Genomic DNA, 22,568 nt, shown 5'->3' on the forward strand with positions numbered 1-22,568 from the left:
AGTACACGTGAGATGCCCTGTCACCACTGAATGTGGATGTCTCAGCTAGCAGGCTGCAGACGAGTATGGCAGTCCCTGGCAATGACCCTGAAGGCACCACATGGCTCATCCTGAGGATACGGATGTCGGTGGGAGGGTCCCATGTGGTTGGAAACCATCCCAGATGGCCTTCTCTGTCTTACGTGATTTGCAGTGCCCCAAACACCTTGGGAAGTCGAAGACCCTTTCCTGCATTCTGCCCAGTGCAGGTAAGTAGATGATGTGGCTGCTTCCTTTGCATGGATTGTGTGGAATCCCGGAACTTACAGAAACAGAATGGGCCAGAGGACCTGTGGCACACCCTCTGGCCAATCACGTCAGGCTTCTGAAGAGAACCCTCCAGGTGGGAGCCTGTGGAGAGCAGACATATTGATTCTCAGAGCCCTAGGCTCACTTGCCAGGCCGGCATCACCTTTGCCCTGTCACGTGCTCTCCCACAGCCTCCATATTTCAGTCGCTGGCTGTCCCTCCCACAATTTTGTGAAGCTACCCTCTGATGCCTGAGGGTGATGGGTGATTGTGCCATATTGTTCTCACCAAGATGTTCTACTCCGCTGGGAAGGCAGGAAGATGTCAGTCAAAGTATGGTACCCCATTCACCAACATCCGTTGCTTCATACCCCAACAGCTCCAGCCATGACCCATCCTGGATGGAAGCCCTCGAGCTGTCCCCTGGGCTCACTGCAGAAGACAGGGGATATTGGCCAATAACTACACAGGAGGCAGTCAAGCCCCAGCAATGCATTGAAAACAACCATGATCCCATGCAGGAGGATCACCTGGTCCAGGCCATCCGTCTGGGTGGTAAGTCTCCAGGGTTCACAGGCTCCCTTGACATTCAGGGTGTCTTCAGGAAATGCCCACCAGGCTGGGTTGCTGCCTCTTGCCCTGTGTGAGTGCAGCAGGGCACAAGTGACAGTGGTGTGTGAATGTAGACTACTAAGTGAGAAGCACAGCCCTGTGAAAGGAGAATCCACCCCTCAGCCCTGCTGCTAGCATTGGGTCATGCCTGGTTCCCTGTACTTCCTGAGTGACACTTGTGCCCAATCTAAGGTCTAATCAGATAAACCTCTATGTGCTCCTGTCTGGTACCCATACAACTGGCTAGAAAGGATGTGGTGGGCTCAGCCAACCCCACCTGACACTCTTGACTTGGTGAAACTCTGACAACCAAGGCCCTCAGCATTTGCATTGACGTCCAACTACCAGATATGGGACTCAATTCCCTCTCATGAGCTGAACAACTCCTCCCTTCTTAGATATGTTGACTGCATTCAGCCATTCTGGAAGGCTCTGACAAGTACTCCCTGGGTATTCATACCTCAGTCCTTTGAGCTGAGGTTTTTCAATGCATCTAAATGCAAGCCTTGCAGGTGCTGGTAGGCACCCAGGTGGCCTGCAGGCTCAGTTTATCACATTCATCTTCCCCAGGACAAGAAACAAGTACAGTACTTTGCCAATTTGGGGAACTTGGGAATATTGGAATTCAACCTGAGCTCACAGCGACTTATGGGGTTGTGGGATGATGGTCAGAGTGATGTTGAAAAAGTGGCCTCAGGGATTCAGACACCCTCAGGGAGCAGGAGATGTGTATACTGCCCTGAATCAGATGAGAGATAATGTTTCTGCCATTCCCATTTAGAGGGTCAAAACTGAACACTGCTTTTGAACCTCACCATCCTTGCCTGGGGATGTGCGCCAGAGAGGTGCTTGCTTGCTCCTTGCTCAGCCAGAGAGGTAGACATTCCTGTGGGTCCTCCCTGTGGGGTTGGCTACACTCACAGTGCCCTTCCCTGTGCGATGTGATTTGCAGCCTCCTTGCTGGACTGTGCAGATGACGACTATACCCTGGGTGCTCCTGAACACAGGTCAGTCTCCCCGTCACGTTGCTACATTGCAGTGATCCACAGGAAGTCTTACTGATTGGATTCACAGGATGGTCCCTAAAAACCCATGCTGGCTTGTCCCCTCTTGTCCTGGAGGACAGCCCTGCCCCTTCTCAGGGGCCCATGCAGAAACTTTCCCTTTGCCTCTGGGTTTGCTCAGTTCTCCTGACTTGTCCAAGAAGCTTCTGTGACCAGGATGTCTGCCCTGCCTCCATCAGAAGAGACTGATGACTCTGTACCCCGCTGTTATTTCGAGCTGGGATGTGGGAATTCTTTGTGCAGTTGGTGTAAACAGAGACTCAAGCAGAGCTTGAAGGCAGCATGAGAAGCTGAGCAAGAGTCCTGTCCCTGGAGGTGGGAGAGGGCACCTAGCGCTGTAGTTTGCTGCAGGAAGTCAGCAGGTGCCCTTTCTGTAGCAAAGCCTAAGTGTACTGAGGTAATGTTGCATCCATGGGTGAGACAGCTCCTGGCAGAAGCATGGCGTGTCTGTTTGGGGGTGGTTGCAGCCATGGTGGCCATCAGAGCTCTTTGCTCACCTGTCAGGCATCGAACTTGTGCCTCCGTGTGGGCAGAGAGGGCAGCTGCTGCTTGTTGTTGTGTTCCTGTGGCTACTGTCTGCCAGGGAGGATAGGACAGAGTCAGTGGGAGCCAAGAGCCCTGTTTTTGAAGCTCCTGTGCCTTCACCCCCAGCAGGCTCAGTCCTGAACTTCCTGAGATGGAGCAATTTGGTATACCAGCTGGGTCAGCAGTGACTAGCCTTTGTTCGTATAGCCTGACCACACATGTGGCAAGCTGCTACACTCAAGTATATTCCAACGAGGGTGACCTTGTGCAAGAGGAACAAGTCTTCATGTCCGTCAGGCTCAGTGGTGAGTGTTCTCAGGCCAAAGGATTCCTGATAGGCCCAAGTCTCTCCCAAGAGATAGGCACTTGTTTATCCTGCAGAGCCTGTATCAGCACAGAAGTTCAATGCTGTAGGTCCCCTCAGTAGAGAGTCTAACACACATTTCAGAGAAATGGGGGTCTGCAGCTCGGCCAAGCCCCTTGCCATTGGGTCATGTCCTCGATTTCCCCAAGCCGTCTAGCCTCAGCCCCTCCTAGCCATGAACTGCTGGCCACCACCAGTACCACTGGCAAGAAATGGATGCCCGAAACCTACAGCTCCATCCATTGTGACACTCATGCTTTGGTGACACTTACTAGTCTCAGCCCTGAACATCGTCCTCTGCGTCTACTTCCTTGTCAAGGAACACAGTGCCATCCAGCATTCCTCATGCACCGTGGTTTCAGCTCACCAGGCTTCTGAGGCCCTTCCATGCACAAATGGCCATTAGATCCAAGGGCCCTCTGTCAGGGGCCACTGACATACAGGGATTCTGGAAGGTCCCAGAGGTCCAGGTGAACCAGAGGCTCTCTGCAGATGTCGTACTCCACCCAGTGGCCACTCAAGACAGAGGGCAGTGTTGTGCTGCCTTTCCTTTGGATGGGAGAGGGCTGTTACAGAGGCCAGCCAGGCTCTGGGTGCTGGAGATAGTGGGGCTGCTGAGACATGCTAACGATTGCACACATTCAGATCACAGGGGATAGGCATGGTTTCCTGCCCTATTGGCCAGTGTAAGACTTCTGATTCTCCATCAAAAGAGGCAGGGTTGGTCAATCCTCTGCAGACACAACCAGCTATTCCTGGGAGGTCCTCAAGTTAGCAGATGGCATCCTGGACCATGTAGCTGTACCTGCAGCCATCCATGTGGCTGAGTGACCTCCTGATGGTACCTTTCCCTGTTTGATGTAGTTGTCCAGACATTTGCTGCTCCGGAGGAAGCTGATTCTCTGCAGTCCAGGTAAGTCTACAGACCATGTGGCGGCTTCAGTGCAGGTATCCATGCCGAGCTCTGTCCTGGGAGACACAGGACAGACCACAGGGACCCATGGCACTCACGCAGGCCTGTCCCCTCCTATCTCTAAGGATAGTGTCAGGGGAGTTGACATGTAGGTTCCCTCTGCATACTGCCACTTTCTACCTTAGAGTAAACAACTGTGTGGGCTCAGAGCCTCTGGCTTTCCACATGGAAACAGGACTCAAGGGGAATCACGAGGAAGAAATGAGGGTCTGAGGAAGCAACTTGGGAGAGGTGAGGGATGGGGCAGGGGCTGGAAGTATGGGGAGTTAGGCTCTCAGCAGGAGGTGCATTTGCTCTAGTGAAGCCTGTGGAATTCAGACCCTGCTCCATCTCAGGGAGAACCCATAGCTTCAGTGGGACTCCTGGTGAGACAGCAGGGAGGGCAGTCGTGTTGGTCAGCAGAGCTCTTTGCTGCTTTGTTGGGCAGGCTGCCTTTGGGCCTCACACCTATTCTCCCCCCACTTCTCTGTGTCTGGGTCTCAGACTATGTCTCCAGCAGCCCTTCAGAATCCCCATAGTGGCAGGAAGGGGAGCTGCTGCTTGTGCTATATTCCTTTGGCATCAGGTATACTCTGACATGACAGGAGGCAGGAAAATGTCACTGGGTGTCCAGTGTCCCTTTGGTGAGACTCCCATGCCTTCATACCCCAACAGAGCATGCCATGAGCAGCCTTGGCAGGAGCAGTGTGATGGCCCAGCTGAACACACAGAGAACAACTACTGGGCATGTTCCGTAGCCACTCATGTGGCAGCCACTTGCTACCAGGTTTCCACCAGTGGTTACAGCATTGTGCAAGAAGAACACCACTCCATGGCCATGAACCTGATAAGTGAGTACTCCCAGGACAAAGGGCTACCTCCCGTTGTGACCTCTGCCCTGCTCCATAGCAGGGTGTGTGGACACACAGGTCAGTGGTGTGAGAACACAGATGAGGATCTGACACACACACCAGGTGATTGAGGATCTAGAGCTTGCCCAGGCTCTAGTCAGTGGGTCATGTCTGGGATCCCACAGCCACTCTGCATGAGAAAAGACATTCCACCACGGCCTCTGTGCCTTCTACTCATAAGGTGCCAGCCAGCACTTGTCTGGATGATGTGAAAGGGAAACTGGAGGCCCATGGCCTAACCCAGCGTGACATTTATTGCCTTGTCACACTCTCTTAGTCAAGGCTCTCAGCTTTCCTGTCCATATCCACCTCTCAGGAATGGCACACAGTTCCCTCCAGCAAGTCCCCTGTGCTCCAGCTTCCCAGATGAGTTCACTGAGCTCACTTGTCCTGTTGAACACTCACTGTCCTCACAGTCCATCGAGGGGCATTAGAACAGAGGCCTCTGCCCGACAGGTGTCCCAACCTCCAAGTCTTCTGAAATGAATGCACTGGGTTCAGCAGACCTCTAGAAGGCTCTGTCATGCCCTCAGGATTCCATCTTTGAGCATCAGGTCTGAGGCCTCATCTCCACAGGCACCACTCCTTTCCTGGGTTCAGAACAGAGCCCCAGGCTTTGTAGAGTTCTTACGTGCAGCCAGTGGTCATGCACAGGCACGGCACACTGTTCCTTTGCTTCTTTGTGTTGGATGGGAAAGGGTGATGCTACAGAGGAGTGACAATCAGGAGTTAGGCTGTGGTTGGAAGGAAACTGGGGTGTGGGTGGGCAAGAGGCTCTAATGGTTTCTACAGCCTGCAGTCACAGGAAGAGTGTGTGTGGTGTCCACACGTGAGCCATGTAAGGTCCCCAGGGATTGCACTGAAAGCAGACAGACAGGATCCATGGCCTCCTCAAAAGGCTTCATTATCCCCAGACTAACGGGTGGCTGACCTGGATGGTCAGGACATCCTGAGGTGGTCGCCATGTGGTTTCCTGAGTGTCTCACTGTGTGTGTGCTTGTCCAATGTGACTTACAGTGGCCCAGACATCTGCTGATGAAGAGGACACATACTCTGATTCTCCCCAAGACAGGTAAGTCTCCAGACAGTCAGGCCACTCAGTTCCTGGGATGCTCATAGAGTCTCAGTAGTGATGGACGCAGGATGGGACCCATGGTTACATGGCACCCATGCTGGCACATCCCCTGCCATCTCTGACTTCAGCTGTGTACCCCATGCCTGGCATCCTCACCTGGTGCATTCTGGGTATTCCCACTCTCCTCCCTGGAGACAAGGTGTGCATTGGTTCTGATCTAGTAGTCCTGGCTGGTGGTACTTGAGGCCTTGGTGGGCTACTCCACCTCTATGAGGAGAGGCTGACCCCTTTAGGCTGTGGTCATCCCTCATGCATGTATGGGCAGCCATCCTGGGAGCATGAACCAGGAAGCAGGGGCTGAGCAAATTGCCTGGTACCTTTTTGGGTTCAGAGATGGATAACCTGAGAGGTGGGCTGCTGTAACTGTTCATCAGGTGCACTTGTTGCCTGGTGTGCAGCCTGGTGTGCATCCTGTGGTCATGTTTGACCACAGCAGAAGTAGGAGTCCCGGTGGACGTCAGGTAAAGGCAGTCCAATTGGTCCTGGGAGCCTTAAGCCCACTTGTCAGACAGGCAGACATTTCCTCCTCTCACCTGAGCTCCCCCAGCCTCTAAATCTCATTCTGCATTCGTATCAATTTGAGAACCTTCCACTGGACCTTGAGGGAAGTTGCTTTTGTGGTTTATTGTTCTGAGCACAGAAATTCTCTGCCAACCTGGGAATGCAGGAAGAGCTCAGCTAGAATTGGGTGCCCGTTCATGAACATTCCTTGCCTCACACCCCAGCAGGCCTGGCCATGAACCACTCTGGATGGAAGCCGTCGAGGTTTGCACTTGGACCACTGGGGAAGCCTGGGAGTCACAGCCCGTGACTGTGCAGGAGGACATCGAGCCCCAGCAGATGTTTGATATCAGCACTGATCCCAGCCAAGAGGATCACCTGGCCCAGGCCATTCTTCAGGGTGGTGAGTCTCCCCAGGAATGTGGGCTCACTTGACACTCGGGGTCTCTCCAGGAAATTCCTCCCAGGCTGGGCTGCTGCCTCCTGCCCTGTAAGTGTGAGTCTTAAGTCAATGTGTAATGTATAATCTACAGCACAGCCTTATTAAGTGGGGTCTACAGTTTAGCCTAGCCCCAGTTGTTGGGTCGTACCTGATCTCTGCACCTTCGCACTTACATTGTCGCACAGCCCAGTCTGTGCCTACAGCCCCTAAGTCTCATGGCCATCACCCAGCCGACTGCCTAGCCAGGAATGTAGTGTGCTGCTGCCAAACCCTGCCAGATACTCATGGCCTTGTGACCCTTTCTGAGGGCCAAGACCAATAGCATCTGCAGGCATATCCAGCTTCCAGGCGTTGGGCTTAGTTTTCTCTCCTGAGGACTCTGACGTCTGACGTCTGCCTTCTGACATGATGTGGCTGGATTCAGGCAGTAGAAGGCTGTGCCATGCTTTTCTTCTATCTTCAACAGCAGAGCTCTGAGCTGAGGCCTCTGTCCCACAGGAGCCACCTACATGCAAGACTTCCAGGTGTTCCAGTGAACACTTGTGGCCCAGCAGCTCTGCTCATGCCGTGCCTCCAACCATGGGCATCGCATGTGCACAGTACTGTGCATATCTACAAAAAGAGAGAGAGTGTGTTGGTTTTCAGAGTCAGGTCTCACAGACCAAAGTTAGGTTGTTGGCTGGTCATTCAAGTGCAGTTCAAAACTGGCCTGAGGGATTGCACCCCTTCAGGGTTCAGAAGTGTGTGCTGCCCTGACCCAGTGAGGAGATGCCATTTGCCTGGCTCCCATGATATATCCAGACCAGGCCAGTGGCTTGGAAACTTGCCCTCCTGGTTCCTGGATGCCCCAGAGCCAGGAGGCTGCTCCTTGCTCAGCCAGAGTGGCGGAGATCTTTTGGGGTCATCCCTATGTGGCTGACTACACTCACTGTGCCCTTCACTGTTTGATGTGATTTACAGCTTCCTTACTGTCTTCCGTGGATGACGACGGTGCTTTTGATGCTTCCCTGAACGTGTAAGTCAACAGAACCTGTGATCCTCACATGGCAGGGTTCTGCATGGAGTGCCATTATGGACCTCAGGGACTCAATATGGACCTCAAGGATCCATGGAGCCCTCGCAAGCTCGTCCCTTCCTGAGTCATTGGGACAACACTGCCAGCATCCCATCCCAGACATCCTCTCCTTGACTGGTTATTCCCACTCTCTGACTGGAGACAGCATCTGGGCTGGCTCTCATCCATAGTGCATGCAGACAGTTCTTCAGGTCTTGGCAGCTACTCTACCTCTGTGAGGGGAGGCCGAGCCCTATTTGTGCGGTGGTCATTGCCCATGCATTTGTGATCATCCTCCGTGGCTGGCATGAAATGTGACTTGAGGAGAGCCTTGAGCAAGGAAACTAAGTCTCAGGAAATGGCTTGAGGCATGGACTGGGCCAGAGTGGAGAGCCTGAAGTGTAGGCTATTTAAGCTTTTCAGCAGGTTCACTTGTTTTATCAAGGCATGCAGCATAGAAGGGATATTTGCTCTTAGGGGACCCACAGCTGGAGCAGGACATCTGGTGGGCAGCAGGGGGAGGCAAACCCATTGGTCATGGGAGCCCTAGGCTCACTTGTCAGGCAGACAGGCTGACATTACCTCCTCTCACCTGATCTCCCCAGTCTCTTCATCTCTGGCTGCACTTGCTACCAGCTCAGGAAGCTTCCACCTGGACCTTGAGGCAATTGGTTGCTTCTTGCTCTGACAACAGACTCTCTGCCCACCTGGGAAGGCAGGAGGAGTCAGGCAGAGTGCATTGCCATGATCCTCAACATCCTTTTCATCACCCCAGCAGGCCCAGCCATGAACCACCCTGGATGGAAGCAACCATCGAGTTGTCTGGCTGCACTGGAGAATCTGGGGAAACTCAGCCCGTGACCCCCATGGTGGCAGTAGAGCCCCAGCAGTTGTTTAGCATGAACAGTCTCCCTGTGCAAGAGGATTACCTGTGCCAGACCATCCTTCAGGGTGGTGAGTGTCCCTGGGGACATGGGCTGCCTTAACTGAGACCATTTGGGTTGTGGGCCGGTAGTGAGAGTAGGGTTGCAAAAGTGGCCTTGGGGAATCACACCCCTAAGGGTGCAGGAGATGTGTGAGCTGCCCTCACCCATTAGGGAGATAGCATTCCTCTGGCTCCCATAAACATATCAGGCCTGAACACTGGCTTGACACATTGTCCTCCTGGTCCCTTGGTGTCCAAGAGCGAGGAGCGTGCTCCTTGGTCAGTTAGAGTGCAGGGCATTTCTTTGGGTCAAATGCATATGGCTAGCTTCCCTCACAGCAATCTTCCCTGTTTGTTGTGATCTGCAGCTTCCCTACTGTCTTCCCTAGAAGACGACGATGCTTTTGATACTCCCAAGATCATGTAAGTCTACAGAGCTTGGTGCCTCTTATGTGGAAGATCCTCATAGAGTCGAAGTAGTGGGAGATGCAAATCAGGACCCAAGAGCCCTGTCACCCATGCTGGATCACCCCTTCAGGTCATGGGGACTACATGGCCATCCAATTGGGCAAGCCCGTGTGGTCTGCTCTGGTTATTCCTGCTCTGTGCAAGGAGACGTTATCTGGGTTGGCTCCAATCCAGCAGTCCTTGCTGGCAGTCTTGTAGGTTTTTGCAGCTACTGTGTGTGTATGAGGGGAGGCTGATCCATCCCTTTTTGTGCTGGGGTCATTTCCCATGATTTGTGATCATCCCCCCAAGGATGACATGAAATGTGAGTTTAGGCCAACTTTGAGCCAACATGCATGGTTTGAGGATATAGCCTGGGGCCTGCACTGCACTGAGCTGGCAAGTTTAAGATGTGGCAAGCTCACACTGTTCAGCAAGGGCACTTGCTGTAGCCAATGTGCAGCCTAGAAGGGACTTTTGCTCTTGGGTGTGGCTGACCCTCAGCTGGAGCAGGACTGCTGGTGGTCAGCTGGGGGAGGCAGTGCCACTGGTCATTTCCTCCTCTCTCATGCTCTCCCCCAGCCTTTCTCTCTGCATGTCTGCATGCACCTAACACCAGCCTCTGGAAGCTTTCACCTGGGACGGGAGAGAAATGGCTGCTTGTACCCTCATTCTCTTGCTACACAACCCTTCTGCTCACCTGGGAGGGCGGGAACGATTCAACCAGAGTGCACTTCCTGGTTCATGAACCTATTTTGCCTCACACCCCAACAGGCCCAATCATGGACCACCCAGGATGGCAGCCTTTGAGGCTTTGACTCGGACTCCTAGGGAAGCATGGGAGTCTCGGCCTGCGACCCCCCAGATGCCAATCAAGCCCCAGGACATGACTGACAGCACTGGTGACCCTGTTCAAGAGAATGACCTGGTCCAGGCCGTGCTTCAAGGTGGTGAGTCTCCCTGGGGACACGGAATCCCTTGACACTCAGGGTCTCTCCAGGAAATTCCCCTCAGGCTGGGCTGCTGCCTCCTGCCCTGTGTGAGGGCACTGGACACAAGGGTCAGTGGTGTGTTTTTATATACTCTCAAATCTGCAACACAGCCTTGGTAAGTGTTGCACTACCGCTCAGCTGAGGCACTAGTATTGGGTCAGGTTGGCTGCCTGGACCTCCCCATTTACCCTTGTTCCTATGGTTCATCCTCTGTGCCTACAGTCCCTAGATGCTCATGGCCATCACCCTTCTAGCTGGCTAGACAAGGACGTGGTGGGCTCATACAGACCCTGCCTGACATGGCCAAACTCTCTGATGGTCAAATCCATCAGCATTTGCATCCATATTGAGCTACCTGATGTTGGACTCAGTGTTCTTTTTTGTGCCAACCTGTGTCTCCCTTATTCTGTGATGACTTCAGTGAATTCAGGCAGTTTAGAATGCTTTTCAATACTCTCACTCAGTGTTCCAACTGTTGCCCTGTCCCGTTGTCCCACAGGGGCCATCTACATGCAAGCCTTCCAAGTGCTCCTGGTCCTGGGTACACACTTGACCTAGAAAATCTGCTCATGTTATGCTTCCTGTCAGGACATACAGAGGCATAGTGCGGTGACTTTTTGTGAAATGAGAAAGCTGTGGGCTTAAGAGCCTGGTCTTACAGAGACAAGTTGACTTGTGGGCTCATTGTGAGAGTAGGAGTTTCAAAGTGGCCTAAGTGGTTTACACCCCCTCATGTTGCAACAATGTGTGTTCTGCCCTGACCCAGTTGGAAGATGGCATTCCCCTGGCTCCCATAACATTATATAGGCCTGGCCAATGGCCTGGAAGTTTGCCTTTCCCGTCTGGGATGTCTGAGAGCCAGGAGCTTGTCTGTAGCTTAACCAGAGTAGAGGATATCCCCTTGGGTCATCGCCATGTGCCTGGCAACACTGACAGTGCCCTTCCCTGTTTGCTGTGATTTGCAGCTTCCCTACTGTCTTCTCTGGATGATGCTGATGCTTCTGACGTTCCCGTGAACATGTAAGTCTATAGACCTTGGTGTCCCTCATGTGGCATGTACCCATGCTGACTCACTCATTCCTTCCTGAGTCATGGAGACAAAAGTGCCAGCTATCCTTCATGTCCCCATGGATCTCTGGTTACTCCCAAGTCTGCCTTGGAGACATTGTCTGGTTTGGCTCTGATCCAGCATTCCCAGCATGCAATTCTTTAGGCAATTCTCCCTCTGTGAGTGGAGGCCAGGCCCCCTTTTCCCTATGTCATTGCCCGTGCATGTTGAGCATCCTCCATGGCTGACATGAAATGTGACTTTAGGCCTGCCTTGAGCCAGAAGTCTCCCATGAGGAAATTACCTGTGAGCTGTACTGTGTCTGGCTGGAGAAACTGAGATACGGGAGGCTCCAGCTGTTCAGCAGGTGCACTTCCTGTGGGCAGGCAAACAGGCTTGAAGGGAAGTTTGCTGTTGGGTGTGGGTGACCCACAGCTAGAGCAGGCCTCCTCATTGGGTCTGGTGAGGGTGTTTGCATTTGTCATCAGAGGCCTTGGCTCACCCACCAGGCAGGTGCCCTCTCCCACTCTCACTTGCTTGCCCCCAGCCTCTCTAGCTACATCTTTGTCTGCACCTCACACAAGTGCAGGCAGCTACTCTCAAGACCCTGAGGGAAATGGTTTCTTGAGCTGTATTGCTCTGGCCAGGGAAGCTGTCTGAACCCTGGGAAGGCAGGACAGACACAGCTAATGTGCAGCATCACATTCATGGTCATCCCTTGCTTAATACCACAACAGGCCCAGCCAAGAACCACCCTGGATGGAAGCCAACATCGGGTCTTCTGGCTCCACTGGTGAAGCCTGGGGGTCTTGGCCCATGATGCCCAGGATGGCAGTAGAGCCCCAGCAGATGTCTAACATCAGCAGTGACCTCGTGCATGACGATCACCTGTGCTGGGCAGTCCTTCAGGGTGGTGAGTTTCCTTCAGGATACAAGGTGCCTTGACACCTGGGTCTCTAGGAAGTGCACCCTGGGCTGGGCTGCTGCCTCCTGCCCCTTGTGAGTGCAGCATGGCGCTAGTGTCAGTAGTTAGTGCGTGCAGACTGTCCAGTTTGAAGCAGAGCTTCACAAAGGGGATCTCCTCTCAGCCCAGGGCTTGTATCGGGTCATGCTTGGCTCTCTGGACCTCCACACTGAGCCTTGTTCCTGCAGTTTGGCTTATGTGCTCATGTTAGCACCCATCCAGCTGGCTAGACACAGATTTGGGCTCCTGCCAACCCCTGCCTGACACTCATGGCCTGGTGACACTCTGAAGGCCAAGGCCCTCAACATTTGCATCCACATCCTACCACCAGTTGTGGGCCTCAATTCTGTTGTGTTAGCCCTCTGGCCTCTCCCTTCTCAGAGGAGTGGACTTGATTCTGCCATCCAGAAGGCTCTCCTTCAGTGTTCCAGCAATGGCCCATTAACCTGTCCTCTCGCCAGCATCTGCAGCCTCCTCTGCCTCTCAGGGGACGCCCTGAGTTCCCTGTAGAGAGCAGTGTGCTCACCCTCTTGGGGGAAGTGTTTCCTGAGCTCCCCAGTCCTCTGGAAGGCTCCACCGGGCCTCAGTATTCCATCTCCAGGCATTCCATCTTAGACCTCTGCCACCTCACCGTGTGGGATAGCACCACCTGAGGCTTCTCAGGGGCTCGAGGTTGTGGTGGGCCAGAGGCTTCTACCCAGGGACAGGGTGTGACAGTGGGTGCCGTTCCACCCACCACTTTACATTGGTTTCCAGATGTCCTGAACCCAGAGCGCAGTTGCCAGAGTTACACCACATGAATGACACATCCCATGGTTCTTAGGTTCTCAGTGTGACTTCTTCTGTGTGATTTTTACTTCTAGTTTATGAACTGGATGAACAGGATGTGGCTGGTTCTCTTGATCCTGCCAACTTCAGGTATGTCTCCAAACCTTGTGGCCACAGATTCCCTTCAACTTTGGAGAATCTAAATGCAGGAAGGCAAACAGCACTGCTGCCACACTCACTATACCCACTCGTGCCCCTTTCCTAGTACTTTTAGAAACAGTGCTGTCGTGCTCACTTCGGCAGCAGATATACTAAAATAGGAACAATACAGGAACAGTGCTGTGTCTCAGCATGGCAGTACCCTCCATGTCCTATGTGCTTTTTCCCATTCTGTCCCTTGGACAGAGTCACTGGGCCAGCTGAGGTCATCTGGGCTTTTCAGGAAATACGGTCAGTTGTTGCCATGACCCTGCCACCTTCATGGCCAGGTGATGCCTTTCTGCCCTTTGTTTTGCCCACCTCTTGTTTTGCTTCCCATTGGTAGCATGAAGTTGGTTGGAGGCAAACCTCCGGGCATGGCATCAGATGGTCAGCAACAGACTTGGGACACACTTCTCTGTATTAGCACTCACCTGACTGAGACCGCACCATTCAGGCCATTGTAGGTTTCTGATGTGTCCCAGAGCTTCTGTTGGGCTAATAGCTGTCAGTTGTGAGAGTGTCCGTGGAGGGTGGCACAGCTCTGTCCTTTTGAGCCCTTGTGATTGTTTTTGTCCCAAGTACCTTTTCATGCTCAGTGTCCCTGTCATTCATCCTCAGGCTCCCGGTGCACTCCTCCTCTGAGGCTTCACCTTGGCCAAGCTGTGGGTCACTGGATGGGCTCACTGTCCTTTGTTGACCATATGGATTACTATTTTAGCCAAAAAGGACACTGGGGGTGGGGGATGGTTGCTCCTTTGTTAACATCTTGTGCTTCTCTCTCCCACCAGCTTGGCCAATCCAGAACAGCCTGAGTGTCTGCTGAGCCCAGTGGCATGTCCACATCCACTGTCCCCCATGTCTTCACTGGAGAATCACACCTGCACTGCTTTGGGCAGTAATTGGGATCCCGTGTGTGAGCCACAGTTACGCCAGCTTGTATCTGTTGCCAGTGAGTATTCCCATGGACATGTGGTCAGTTTCATGATGATCTCCCTGTGTGAAGCCCATGTTATGCTCAGACATTCCAACAGCAAGAGACTACCAGAGCATCTCTATTGGCTTGGCTCTAAGCCTTGGACTTTCTCGTCTGAGGTCCCTTTCCTAATGTGGTGTCTATGTGGTTGGAGGATTAAGATCCTGATTCATGGAGAACCATGATGGCTGTGGTGTCATTTTCAGGCCCTGTTCTGGAGAGTGCTGTGGAATCCAGAAGCAGTCCCCAGCTGGAGCCTGATCCTCCCGAGATCTCAGCTGGCAACAGCACTGCATGTGGAGTCCGCAGCCACCTTGATGACTCCGATGCGCTGAGAAAGGCGATGATTCAAAAAAGGTTGCATTTCAGCAAGTGGAGACTGGCACAGAGTGTCCCTGGCCATCGACTTACAGTAAAGAGGTAATCAAAGAAAGGTCCCTCCCTGACCTTTCTCCTGCAGTGCTCACTGGGCAATCCTCCACCTCATTTTCCCACAATAGTTTCTCTCCCCAACTCATTCTCACCCTCATCTGCACTTTTCTCTGTCTAGTCTTCCCTTTGTTTCCACAACTGCCACCATGCCGGCCACTGCCATGTCTTCTGGTTGCATGCTGAGCTCTGCTCTGTCCACACAACTTCAGGCTTGACTTTCTCACACAGCCACAGTGACATCTGCCCCACCCTCTTCCACAGCCAAAGAACATCATTGAATTGCTAAACTCATAGGACTGTGCCTAAAATGTTACACTTTGCCCTTCCTTCTCTGTCCCCATCTCCATTGCCTGCCTCCTCTGAGATCTTGTCTTCATACATTACTTGTAAATAGATCTTCCCCTTGGATCTGCTTTGGTGACCTTAAGTCAGCCCCCACCTCTAGATTTGTATATGTGAGTGAGAAGTGTGCAGGCAGTAGAGAAGGCTTCCCAATTACAAATCAAGAATAGCACTCCCAGGTCACAAGGGACAGACCCAAATTGGTATGGAGTCCAGCATATTCAGCTGCAATGTTCAAGGGGTTTGTCTGACCCAGTAGCCACCCTTCATGGCCATGATCAAGGTGCAACTAGATACACACACCTGATGGATTATTAGGAAGGGACATTTGTTCAAAAAATGCATAATGCTGGCGTAATAGCACAGGGGCATCATGCCATTGCTTGGGAAGCCACATCATGTGTTGCAGTGCCACTTCAAGTCCTGGCTCTGCTGCCTCTGATGCACTTGTCTTGGAAATGGGCCTGGGAAGACTGTGGGTGGTTACCTAACTAGTGGGGTCCCTGACACACAATTGTGGCCCCTGAGTTTTGATCATGCCCCAACTGTTGTGGGCATATGGGCAGTGGACCAGTAGATCAAAGACCTTACTCCTTCTTTCTTACTCTCCCTTCTCTTTACTGATGCTCTGCTTTTCTAATAAGTCAAGAAATCCATCTCTCTCACCAGGAATCTTGGAATGCTCACACAACCTATTACCTTCCAATATGCTCATGAAGCACAGGCTTTTAAAGATACCCAGAAATGAAGCAGTTAGTCAACATGGCTTCTTTCTTGTTTGACGCCCCAGATATTTTCACACGTTCAGGGAAAACTCTTGAAAATGAACTCCATTGAGTGTGCAGCCAGAGAGCAGAGTCCATGTGTGCAGAAACTTTCTTTTCTTTGACCTTTTGCTTTCTGCTTCTGCCTTCTCTGGATTCCCTCTGTCAGCCTGTGGCTCAGCATGTCAGCTCCACGGGATCCCACTTTGGCTCTGGCCTCTGTCACTACTGAGCATCCCTTCAGACTCAGTTACCAGCAGGATGTGACCAAGACCCTCATTTGCTTTCTTTCTCTTTCTCACTCCCAGATACCAAGAACCACTAGAACCATGGTGAGCCCTAGTGGGTAAATGACAAGATGTCAGGAGAAGAAGCAAAACCCTTCATTTGAGAAACATCTGAATAGGCATGCCAATTCAATGCCTGCCCTGAAATGAGCAAAACTCCCTTCAGAGGACTGAATCCTAGAATCCTAGCACCAGTATCCACTGTGCCATCGCTTACCCAACAGGTGTCCATGGGGTTCCCTGACAGAGCTTCTGAATCCTTTTGGAGTGACTACCTATGACACCAAGCTCTGAGACCTTAATTTGGATTCACCTGAATTGTCATCACTGAAAAAGGAAATCTCATAGCCAAAATGTGGATATTGGCAATTTATCAACACATAGATACTGTCCTTTATGCTGACATTAGCTCAAAGTTTTACCATTTGCTCTTCTCCTATGTATGGATATATGTACTTTGGAAATTCTAATTTTATTGCTCACATATATTTCTATTTCTGATATTATTCCCTTATAAAAAATAACATTCCCTCTCAAGTTCAATATATTAAAGGTTGTTTTTTATTCATGATCATTGTACTATTTGTAGTTTTTAAATTCAGTGTTATAATCAGTTCTGTTTTAGCATGATTGGTTTTGGAGAATATGGATATAAACAATGAAATATTCTCATTTCCCTATCTCCTGGCTAGTATACACTTCCCCCTATTGTGAACTACCCTTAGGAATCTGAGACTTTAGTGTCACCCTGTCTGTAGATGTTCTTTGGCCAGACACTAGCGTTGCCGAGGTGTCCAGGTGAGCTGATGCATACAGCTGAGCCTGGTATCCAGATCCCGCCCCTAGCACACTGCAGCTGCTGCAAGAGAACAACAGCCCTGCTCAGCCCACAACAGACAGGTGCATCTTTCTCACAATTCCTTGGGCTGGCAGGTCCATGCTGAAGCTGCCAGCAGCTGGGGTGTCTGGTGAGCGCCCCATTGCTAACGGGCTGATGGTCTCTTCTGTGTGCCTCCTCCAGGATGGAAGGTTGGGGCAGCAAGCAGAGGCATGTTGCTCTAAGGACACCGAGCCTGTCCAGAGGGCTCCATCCTTATGAGCTGATGGACCCACAAACCATGCCACCTTTTCACCCTCACCTGGGGAGTTAAGATTAAAATTACATTGAGTGTGTCCCTGGTACCTAACTCTGTATCTACTTCCATACATTCCCATGTTCATTTGTTCCATTTTGATTACCATTATTGTATGCACGGTATATTCTGCCTTACACATTTTTAAAATATTTGTTTTCTTTTTATTGCAAAGGCAGAATTAAAGAGAGAGGCAGAGAGAGAGAGAGAGAGAATCACACAACTGCTGGTTCACTGCCCATATGGCTGCAGTAGCCAGAGCTGGACATGGTCCAGTCCAAACCAGGAGCCAGGAGCTTCTTCTAGGTCTCCTGTGTGGGAGCATGGGCTCAAGGATTTGAGCAATCCCCTGCTGTTCTCCCAGGCCAAAAGCAGAGAGCTGGATTGCAAGTGGAGCAGCCAGGAATTGAACCAGCAGCCACATGATATACTAGCATCACAAGTGGAAGATTAACCTAGGACATCATGGCACCAGGCTCAACCCTACAGATTTTTAAATTTCAAAAATGTTTGGAGTGGTGTGCACAGGAACCAGGAATTCTGGTACTTGTATAAGCTATAGTCTCCATTGCTCCGCTGTCCCAGGACACCTGACTGACAGTCCAGTGGCCCTCTGGGGCAAACAGTGTAAGATTACCAAGGAAAAGGACTTCACAGAAATGAGTGTGTGACGACTGCTCAAGACAGTAGGCAGTGCTGCTGCAAAGGGTGAGCTGGAGTTTTCCAGAAGCTAAATGAGCTCTAGATGTTGGTCCTGATGCTGGGTCCTTATCCTGAAGCAGTTGAAGGATGTGTTGGTTAACATTCATGGTGCTTTCCCCAGATGGCTATGCACAACCCTGCAAAAATGATCACTTCCTGAGTGCCTATCACCACAGGAACCACTGTGCTAACCATGCAGCCATGTTATCCTTTCACACAGTGCAGTGAGAAATTTAGCACTTTCCCCTCTTCACCTGCAGAGAGTGTAGGAGGCAACCCTACATCCCAACCACCAATGACAGAGCCAGGACTGACAGGACAGTGCTGACAACTGCACAGCTGCCCTGGTGTCCCTGGACCAACAGTAACTGCTCCGAGAAGCCACGTTGTGTTTTGTAGCTTTAGACTGGGGTTCAAGCACATCCCAGGAACAGAGGGAATTTTCCTCACTGCTGGGACCCTTCAGAGAAGCAAATGTGTTGACCATGGCTGAGCAGAGCACTTGCCACTAGCCATAGGCATTTGTGGGTCCTGAATGTGGAGTTCCTAGAGGCAGCACTCTCACAATACTGCAGCTGCCTTTGGGGTGTTTGAAAGGACCCCACGTGCAGAGGCCGGAAGTGGTGACCTCTATCAGGATCCACAATGTTGCGAGGACAGAAACTAGACATGGGACAGATCCCGCATACCATGGCCAGAGGTTCCACATCCACTTCCTAACATGATCACAACAGCTTTCCTGCACCACACACTCCTGGGAGCACACACACAGGCACACACAAACACAGGCACACACCCCAGCTAGGTGACGGATCAGCACTGAGAGCAGCACTGGGCAGCTCTGAGCAACAGGGAGTAAAGGACTACATGCTTTTACTAACTTCACTAGCATCCTGAAAAACCTAAAATTAACAAGATTTTGCTTTATTCTCTTCTTTTATGTGACATCACCTCTTCTGCCACACATTCTGTTTAAGGAAGTGAAAACTTACCATCCTTTTTTGCTGATGCTACAGAGTGGATTTAGTGGGTAAGGAGCAGGCTCACAGAAGTGTCATGAATTTGTTTATCCGGTTTCAGTGAGATGGACTTAACGAATGGGATTTTCTTCGTGCGTGTGCCGAAGGATGGAGAATATTACTACTGAGGGAATGTGATTGGGAGCATCTTAAGCATCATGGCTGTTTGTTCTTTGTGAGTTGGTTCATCTGTGCTGGTATGGGATCATTACTCTATGTGTGGGCAACGCAAGTCAGCAAGTGCCAAGAGAATGCAAATAGCTGACTACATCTCGGGTCCTTGCAGCACAGAGTTCAGTAACTCCTGCAGAGCTTTGGCCGGTGATACTAACAAGAAACCCTCAAGTCCTGCGCTTAGAGTGCAAGAACCAAAGAGCAGTCACAGACAGGCTTGTTTGTCACACACAGCAATTGCCCCAAAACATGCCCATCCTGGGCACCTGCCATGTCTGTATCCCCAGGCACATGAGTAAAAGACATCATCTCTGCCCTATACATCATGTGTCTCTCTGCTGGTATCATGGGGCAGCAGGAGTGGTGGTGGTGCCACTGACAGGCAGGGATAGGTGCTCTGGGAACGTACAGGGACATCTTTCCTTTCAGTTCCCAGCCTTTAGAGCTGTCTCCAAGAGACTCGGAGTGGAGGTTTGACCTCCTGCATGCTGGAGAAGCAAGCTTCCAGGCATAGCTGAAGCCAAGTCCCCAAGGAGACTATCACTGGCACCTGCATCTGTGTTAGCAGTTCCAAAGCCTTTCCTATACCCAGTGCTTAGTAGGCAACTTCCACTCTGAAAACCAAGGTAAGAAAGAAAGGGGAACTGGGAAACCACAATCTGTGTGTTGCTTTTCACGTGCCATGGGTGCAGCATACAATGGGGACTTGTCCCGGTCTGCTCGGGTTCAAGGTGAAATCCATACTGCTCCAACACGGTGCGGTGAACAAAACCCAAGGATTTAGAATCAGATCTGCCCTATAGGTCTAGGAGTCTCAAATAGTGGTCATTGAACTTAAGAAGGTACTCATTTTCTTATTTATGTCTCATTTCTCTCAACTGTGAGATCTGACAATTCTAAATTCTGAATCCCATGGTTATTGGTCGGTGAGCAAGGCCATTTCCAAACTGGCTGACTAAGAATTCTCATTGTTATCTATGATGGTGTTTCTTTCAGGCATTTTTCCAAGAGTTTAATGCCTGCAAGGTGACATCACACACGTTGTTTCAGCTGCTCCAGGACTGTGGGTATGTTCTCCTTTTGCTTTTGCTCAAGTTCTAGGTCTACCCAACCAAGCAACCAGGCATCATCACCCTGTGCTTCCCCCTGCCTTCTCTAGTTCTTCCCAATTTTTTATTTTTTTTTAAATACAAGACATCATAATAGTGGCTAGAACATTAAGGATGTAATTTTCAAAACCCTTAATATGATTTGTTCAAATATAAGCACAGTCATATAATCTCTGTATTTCTACTATATTTAAATCTTATTTGTATTCAGTATGAATATAAGATATTTATTTGAAGTATACATTGATATATACTTTAATTCTCTAGGCTTATTTGTGCTTAGTTCTTCTATTTCAGAAGCTTGTATATCGGCTGCTCCACTTTCCCATCCAGCTCCCTGCTTGTGGCCTGGGAAAGCAGTTGAGGATGGCCCAAAGCCTTGGGACCCTGCACCCACGTGGGAGACCTGGAAGAGGTTCCTGGTTCCTGGCTTCGGATCAGCACAGTACTGGCTGTTGCACTCACTTGGGGAGTGAATCATCAGAGGGAAGATCTTCCTCTCTGTCTCTCCTCCTCTCTGTATATCTGCCTTTCCAATAATAATTTTTAAAACTTAAAAAAAAAAGAAATACAAGAAGAACAATATGTACCTGTGGAGAAAACATGTGTTTCCTAAATTTTATTCACGTATTTGTGCATGTGTTATAGTGCTTTTGGCTGGGCCTTTGATGTTAATGTATTAACGATATGCACTAAGTAAAGCATATTAAAACACACATAAAATACAGTGGTTTTAATTTTGCTTACTGAAGTATATTGATCCACTGGTATCTGTTTCTTTTATGTGTATTAGTTGTGGATTACATCATCCTAACCAAAGGCTCAGCAGGAAGCTACCTCCCAGTTCTCCCAGGAACTCTGTGTGTGTGTGTGTGTGTGTGTGTGTGTGTGTGTGTGTGTGTGTGTGTGTGTGTGTGTGTGTGTGTGTAGTGATGTTGTAGAGCAAAGCGACTGGAATGACAAGCATCAGCTGCACATGCAAACCCACGCACACGTCCCACAGATTCTGTGAGCAAGAGAGACAAGAGTTACTCTAGGATTCCATTCATCTCCAGTTAAAAGAACAGGCAAATCTCTTCTACAGAGGACAGGACAGAAATTCCTTCTGGGGCGTCTGTGATCAGGAAACACTGAAAATATTCCTTGTGTTGTAGGAAGCTTTCTGTATTTGAGCTGTGGCTTTGAAATTTAAAATGGAATTGGTGAGAATCGGTGTCGGTAAACTGGTTCTTCCCATCTTACTTGGGGTTTGCGAGCTGCACTGCCTCGTGACAGCCGTACGGTGGCAGTGTTGTAAACATGACCCAAATGAGTGCTTTAAAAGTAAGTTTCCTTTCTGTCCTGCTAGCAGCCTCTTGGGCTCTGATTGAGTCTTGCATTCTCTTTCTAAGGAATCTCTACCTCTCACCAACGGCTCCTGTGACTCAGTGGAAACAGCATCCTAAGGTGAGGGCCGCACAGCCGCAAGACTGGCCCAGTGGAGCATACCTGAGGTCTCTAACCCTTCCTCCATCCTTTTTCAATTCCCTCCAAGCTCGCCCCGAGGGGAAGAACTTTTTGTTCCCGTTCCAGTCCCAGCTTCTCAGAAGCTGAGCAGCAGGAAGACAGAGCCCCTCTGGGGCTGTTCCCCATGCGCTAGCGATCTGTGTCTGAAGCTGAGGTGCTCTGGCCTTGGTAGCTGTCTCAGAACGTGATCTGCCCATGGCCAAGCCTGGGACAGTATTGAGTGCAAAACGGGGCAGGTGCTGTGGCACCGCAGGTAAAGCCACTGCCTGCAGCACCGGCATTTCCAAAAGGGTACCAGCTGGTTGTTTCCAGACTGCTCCACTTTTGAATCTAACTCCTGCTAATGGCTGTGAAAGACAAATGGAGTGGATTGTGGCATTCACTGCTGCTAAAAGACATGTAGAATTGTAAGACATTGGGCCCAACACGGTAGCTTAGTGGCTGAAACTCCTCGCCTTGAATGCACTGGGATCCCATATGGACACCAGTTCTAATCCCGGCGGCCCTGCTTTCCCATCCAGCTTCCTGCTTGCAGCCTGGGAAAGCAGTCGAGGATGGCCCAAAGCCTTGGGACCCTGCACCCAGAAGAGGCTCCAGGTTCCTGGTTTTGGATCTGCTCAGCTCCAGCTGTTGCTGCTGCTTGGGGAGTGAATCATTGGACAGAAGATCTTTCTCTCTGTCTCTCCTCCTCTCCGTATATCTGACTTTGCAATAAAAATAAATAAATCTTAAAAAAAAAAAAAGAATTGTAAGACATTGTGTGACTGGTCCCACCCACCACAAAACACTTGCCAAACAGACAAAGCAAGACGTTAATAGCTGAAGGCGCTGTTATAACAAACATCTAGACCGAAGTCTCAAAGGTTTTTTATATTTAAGATGGACAAACTATATATTCAAGAGCTATTTCCTTAAAAGGCGGAGACAATAAAGA

At 50.7% G+C, this 22,568-nt stretch overlaps 2 long non-coding RNA genes across 2 annotated transcripts; both read left to right on the forward strand.

Annotated features, from left to right (window-relative positions):
- Positions 1–778: 778 nt before the first annotated feature.
- Positions 779–2,637, forward strand: LOC121170988. Its single transcript, XR_005886074.1, has 3 exons — positions 779–843; positions 1,853–1,907; positions 2,616–2,637. It is a non-coding gene; the product is annotated as an uncharacterized LOC121170988 (long non-coding RNA).
- Positions 2,638–10,033: 7,396 nt separating this feature from the next.
- On the forward strand, positions 10,034–12,064 carry LOC121170772. Its single transcript, XR_005886053.1, has 3 exons — positions 10,034–10,170; positions 11,178–11,232; positions 11,998–12,064. It is a non-coding gene; the product is annotated as an uncharacterized LOC121170772 (long non-coding RNA).
- Positions 12,065–22,568: the final 10,504 nt, after the last annotated feature.

Source organism: Ochotona curzoniae, unplaced genomic scaffold (genome assembly GCF_017591425.1).
Source record: "Ochotona curzoniae isolate NIBS_2020 unplaced genomic scaffold, NIBS_Ocur_1.0 scaffold_2476, whole genome shotgun sequence".
Taxonomy (NCBI): domain Eukaryota; kingdom Metazoa; phylum Chordata; class Mammalia; order Lagomorpha; family Ochotonidae; genus Ochotona; species Ochotona curzoniae.